Here is a 6,000-nt window from a genome sequence, read left to right on the forward strand (position 1 = left end):
CCAGGATGGTGCACTTCCCCCCCCCCTCCACCCACCACCTCAAAGAGCGAGGCAATCCACCTTGACTGGGCTGCCCTGAAATCTGGTCATTTCAATCCACCCATGTTAATTTCTGGTTGGAGACCCTGATTACCTTTATGTTCCAAAGAAATCTACTTACTTGTATGTTGAGGACTTAAGCGAATCTCCAGGGCAATGCAATGGGCAAAGTTGGGAAGAGTTTCAGGGGGCTCAACAGCATATTCATTTTGACATATGACAACATGACCACAACAATGAACTCATGATATAGACTGCTGCAGAATAATTTCTTTCACCAACTATATCTCGTGTAGAAATTGAATAAAGTTAAAGCAGAAATTTTGGTTCAGTGTTTCACATTGATGGACAGGGTCATCCACCTATTCAAGTCCTCCTCAATTTTTTTGAGCAAGGGGACATAATTAAGATTATACAAATTTGATAAGATGTCTACCTTGACATCTCAATGTCAAGGTAATTTTTTGAGAGACAATAATTTTCACTTTTGTCCCAGTTAATTTTGTACCCAGAGACCTTCCCATAATCTTCCGACGTGGAATGAAGCCTGGCCTACGAGCTTGCAGGGTCTGTCAGATATATCAACACATCATCAGTAAATAGATTGATTTTGTGTTCTTCCTGGCCCACTCTGAAGCCCTTGATGTCTGGAACCTGGTGAATGGCCTCCACCAACAGTTCAGTAGCTAATATCAATAGAGCTGGAGATAACGGTCATCCCTGTCTGCTAGATCTAGATTGAGGGAAGACTGAAGATACTTGCTCATTGGTCACAACTTTAGCCTTGGGTGCATAGTGTTGCGCCCTGATCCAATTTATAAAAGTTGGTCCCAACTCCATTTTCTCCAGCACTTTGAAGTAAAAAGTCCCACTTTAATTTGTCAAATGTTTTCTCTGCATCCAGAGCCACAGCTACACTTGGATCACCCTTGACAGTGGCAAATGGTGATGCTCAACAGTCTGCTTATATTATCTGCAGCCTATCACTTCTGGACAAAGCCTGCTTGATCAATATTTATTAATTTCGGCAAATGTTTCGCCAATCTATTTGCCAGGGCTTTGGCAAGAATCTTACAGTCCACATTCAGTAATGAGATGGGTCCTGAAGAAGACAGTTTCAGTGGGGTCCCTGTCCTTTTGGGAATCACTGAAAAAGATTCTGGAAGGGTATGGTCTCCATTGCCTGGTCTACAATCTCCACAAAGAGGGGGATCAAAAGAGCTTTAAATTCCCTGTAGAATTCAGGGGGGGAAAACCCATCCTCCTCCAGGAACTTGCCATCTTGCAGTAGACTTACTGCTTTACCTATCTCTTCTCTGATAAAAGGGACATTCAGCCCCTATAGATCTATGGACCTAAATTTGTTAGTTCCAATTTTGACAGGAACTCATCTATTTTTCCGATACCCCCGATGGCTCTGTTCTATAGAGAGCTGCTAATAAAATTGATGGAAGTATCATTAATTTCCATCGGCTTGTACGAAATCTTGTCATTCCCCCTTTGTATCACATTAATTGTTCTCAAGGCCTGTTCTGCCCTCACCTGCCAGGAGAGAACCTTATGGGCCCTTTCCCCGAGCTCATAGTACTTTTGCCTCAACCTTGGGATGGTCTCTTCTTTTCTATAGGTTTGAAGCATATTATAATCTGAGCTTTTTATTTGATAATTCTCTATAATTTTCCTCACAACCCATTCTTTGAAAATCCTTTTCTAATCTGATAATCTCCTGTTCCAATTGTTCCACCTCTCTCAAATATTGTCTCTTAATTGTTTTAGTATATCCAATTACTTGTCTTCTCAAATATACCTTTATAAGTGTCCCAAATGAGAAATTTATCCGCAGTAGAGGTACAGATAGCCTCGCAGAACATGTCTATCTGGGTTCTAATAAAGCTACAAACCTCTGGTTTCTTCAACAATGGGTTAAGGCACCCCCAAAACACCATCTCCTGTTCATCTGGCATTATAGTCACAAGTGTCAGGGGGGTGATCTGACTAAAGTCTTGCCATGTATTCAGTTTCTATGATCCTTCCCTCTACTTGGGCTGATGCCAAAAATAAATTTATCCTGGTATAGGAGTAATGTTGCCTTGAGTAGAAGGAATAATCCCTCTCCCTTGGATGCTGGCTTCTCCAAGCATCTACCTAATTTAGCTCTTTCATAAAGACCAGTGTGTCTTTGGCTGCTTTGACCTTTGTTACTCTTTTCATTGACTTGTCCAAGACTGGATCCAGACAAAAATTGAAGTTTCCCCACCCACAACCAGGATGTTTTCTTGACCCTCCACCGATTTCAAAAGGGGATCTTGTATGAATTTCTCATCATCCAAGTTAGGGGCATATATATTCAATCGGGTCCAGGACTCTGAATATACCTGGCAGTGAACCTACCTGCTTTATCCTTGACCACTCCACCCTCACTGGAACATTTTTCCTATCAAAATCGCTACTCCCCTTGCCTTAGAAATAAAGGAGGATGTTATTGTCTGACCCACCCATCCTCTTTTCAACTTCTGATGTTCTCTTTCTGTAAGGTGTGTTTCCAGGAGAAAGGCTATATCCACTTTCATTTTTTTAATGTGTGCCATCTCTTTTCCTTCTCACTGTTCCATTTAATCCATTGACATTTAAACTCAAATACTTTATTGTATTAATCATTGTCCCGGAGATCATTTATTCTTTATGATTGAGTTAATTGTCATATACATTGTATGATGCACATATGCACTGAAATTCTTACTCACTACAGCTGACTAGATACTTTATAAAATAAATCAACAACTATAAATATAAACAAGAACAGCCACAGTGTATTTATTTGACTTAAAGATGATAATTTTTAAAATTTAGACATACAGCACGGTAACAGGCCATTATGGCCCACGAGTCTGTGCTGCCCAATTTACACCCAATTGACCTACAATCCCTGGTACGTTTCGAACAGTGGGAGGAAACTGGAGCCCCCAGGGAAAACTCATTCAGACATGGGGAGAACAGCATGGGATTCAAACCTGGGCCCGATCGCTGGTGCTGTAAAGGTGTTGCGCTGACCACTATGCCAACTGTGCCACCCAATGCTAAAAAAAGATAATATTCAGTATCCCAGTGCAAAAGGAGATCTTATATTGATAAAACACAAAACACTCAAAAACTGTCCATACTTTCAAAGTGTCATCCAGACTTTTCATTCAGAGTCTAATCCGGTATTTGTGGTGTCCGCGCGTTAAACAGGTTCAGGCTATAATTCCCTAATGCTTTGTGGCTGGGTGATGAGATGAGTCCAGTGATACTCAGCTCCAGAGACATATTCAAGAGGCCTTTGGTGGTGAGAGACACCCTTAGATAAACGGTCTGTGAAGCTAAATCCCACCAGAACTTACTTCATCACTCAGGCACGAAGCATTGGCGGGAGAGGGGTAGGCGCATTACTGGCAAGGTGTTAGGTGAATGCAGGTGGGAGGGGGATGAAAAGAACAGAGCTGAGAGTGGACAAGGGAGCCATAGAAAGAGCTTTGCCTGGGCGGAGAGAAGGGAAGATGTGCCAGATGGTTTGATCCCGCTATAGATGACAGAAATTGTGGCGAATATATTTGATGTGGAGGCTACTGGTGTGGGACTGAGGGTGAGGGAACCCTCTCCAAGTTATATTGTTGGGAGTGGGGGCAGATGTGTGGGAAATGGAGGAAATGCAGGTGAGTTCTACATTGAGAGCAGAATAGGGGAAGCTACGTTTACTGAAGAAGGAGGACATATCGGATGTCCTGGAATGGAAGGTCCAGGAGCAGATGCAGCTGGCATGAATGAACTGAGAGAAAGAAATAATGATGTTTGCTTTGGTATATGATTTTTTGGGAGGGCCAACATTGCAATGATGTCACAAACCTCTTACATGGTGCAGATCATCTTGTCCTCCCCCCTCCCCCTCCCAACTCAGGCAAGGTGGGGGGGGGGGTGGTGTTTAACACCGTTGTTACATTTGCATGACAACAATTTGATGACACAATGGTGGCAGCAGGTTAACTGGTGCTGACAGCCAGATACCAGGGACTAGAGTAAAGGAGGCCACTGGTTTCAAGCACTGCTGAGTTTCATGTGTAATGCCAAAGTGTGCACAAGGAAAGCTTCCCAGACATTCAAGAAAAATCTCAATCAATTTTCAATTATTTTTATATTTCTCGCTTTGACCGTCTTATTTTACTCTTACCTGTGAGTATCATTGGGGATCAATTCCTAACATTGTTCGGAGTAACTAATATGTTTATTTCAGAACACTCAACCAGCCAGTCCTGTTCATTTGTTACAGCTCTAAAGGGTCAGAGCCAAGTTAAGGGAACAATTGCCCGTGCGACCCTTCAATGGCCATATCCTTGTTTAAATTGGAGGTGGGGGTCACCTTCTACAGACACAAATGATGCCACATTTCTTTTGCCAGGGATTACAATCTTTTCCACTTCTCAAGTGGAAGCAGAGTTTGGAATAATTTTAAGGCAAAGGTTGATAGGTACTTGATAAGCAAGCAGTTGACATTTACCATGAGGAGACAGAAAGGTGATGGCTGGAGGTTCCAGCCAGATCAGCTGTGATCTTCATTCATGATGGAACCAGCTTGTGGAGGTGAGGAGCCACTTCCTGCTCCTGATTGGTTTACTTGTGAGGGACATGGAGAGAAACCTTGGTCTCACCCAGCAAAAGACATTTCTAAGTTCAAATTTATTGTCGGAGTGCATACATCACCGACAAGTCTGAGATTCTTTCCTTCTGCCCGTCTTAGCAATTTCTATTACCTCACAAACTGTCCAAATGTGCATGTACATATAAATTTATACAGGAATAGATAATGAGTCCCTAAATGAGTCTGTAAATGAGTATAATTATTGGTCTAGAGTCTGATGGTTGAGGGCTCTTCCCCTTGAGGGTAGGTGAGATTGGAACGAGGGGGAAGAACTTTAGAAGTAACGTAAGAGGAAGCTTCTTCACTCAGAGAGCGGTGGCTGAGTGGAATGACCTTCCGGAAGAGGTGGTTGCACCAGGGTCAATTCTATCATTTAAGAGGAGGTTGGATGAGTGCATGGATGTGAGGGGGTTGGAGGGTTAGGGGCAGGGAGCAGGTAGGTGGGACTGGTGGAGTTCACCTAAATCGGTGGGGACTAGAAGGGCCAATATGGCCTGTTTCCGTACTATAATGGTTATATGGGTAGTAACTATGCCTGAAGCTGGTGGTTGAAGAAAGTTTATTGTAAGGAAATTAATGATCTAATGTGCATGCTGGAAATCTCTAAGATAGATCTTTGACCTTTTCCAGGTGTGTGTGGTTGACAAGGAACCTGACAGTAGCAGTACCCTACCTGCAAACACTGTGGCTTATCCCTACAGTGATCAGTTACTGTCTGTGTTTGCTCTTGAATCCAGGAGTTATTTCCAGATATAAAGGGCACCTGAATATTAAATGTGCCCAAAATCGGTAACAGTGGCTTAAAGTAACGTGGATGTGAAGAACATGACTGTCCACATGTGGTTAAATGCTGAACACACACAATAAAATAGATTATCTATTTTCTCCAATTCCTGAAGGTTATGCCTGGAGTTAAAGAAGCTCCTGATAGAAGTGTCTCAGCTTATAGGATCAAATGTATTTTTCCCAGTTTTAGGGTATCAACCACAAAGGTGCAAGGTGAGAAGCGGGCGTTTTAAAGGGGGTATGATTCAGAAACTGTTTGATATCTGGATGAGACTGCCACAAGACAGTGGAATCAGATCTATTTCGCCTTGATAGAAGTATTTCAAATTATGTAAGGAATAGATGGACTAGACCAGGGGTGTCAAACTCAAATTCACAGAGGGCCAAAATTAAAAACTTGGACTAAGTCGTGGGCCAAACTAAATATTTATTGAAAATTTTCAACAACATCTGAATGTTTTTTCTTCTTTTAACATATGTAATGTTAAACTTTTTCTTATTAA

The 6,000-nt window shown here is 42.2% G+C and overlaps 1 long non-coding RNA gene across 1 annotated transcript in view; it reads right to left on the reverse strand.

The window, feature by feature from the left end:
* Positions 1 to 3,979, reverse strand: part of LOC138736051 (uncharacterized) — a 43,562-nt gene extending 39,583 nt beyond the window's left edge. Inside the window, exon 1 of the long non-coding RNA XR_011340070.1 lies at positions 3,922 to 3,979. This is a non-coding gene — a long non-coding RNA (uncharacterized lncRNA). The remainder of the gene's footprint in view (positions 1 to 3,921) is intronic.
* Between the last annotated feature and the right edge of the window lie 2,021 nt (positions 3,980 to 6,000).

The sequence above is a fragment of the Narcine bancroftii genome, chromosome 6, assembly GCF_036971445.1.
Source record: "Narcine bancroftii isolate sNarBan1 chromosome 6, sNarBan1.hap1, whole genome shotgun sequence".
Classification (NCBI taxonomy): domain Eukaryota; kingdom Metazoa; phylum Chordata; class Chondrichthyes; order Torpediniformes; family Narcinidae; genus Narcine; species Narcine bancroftii.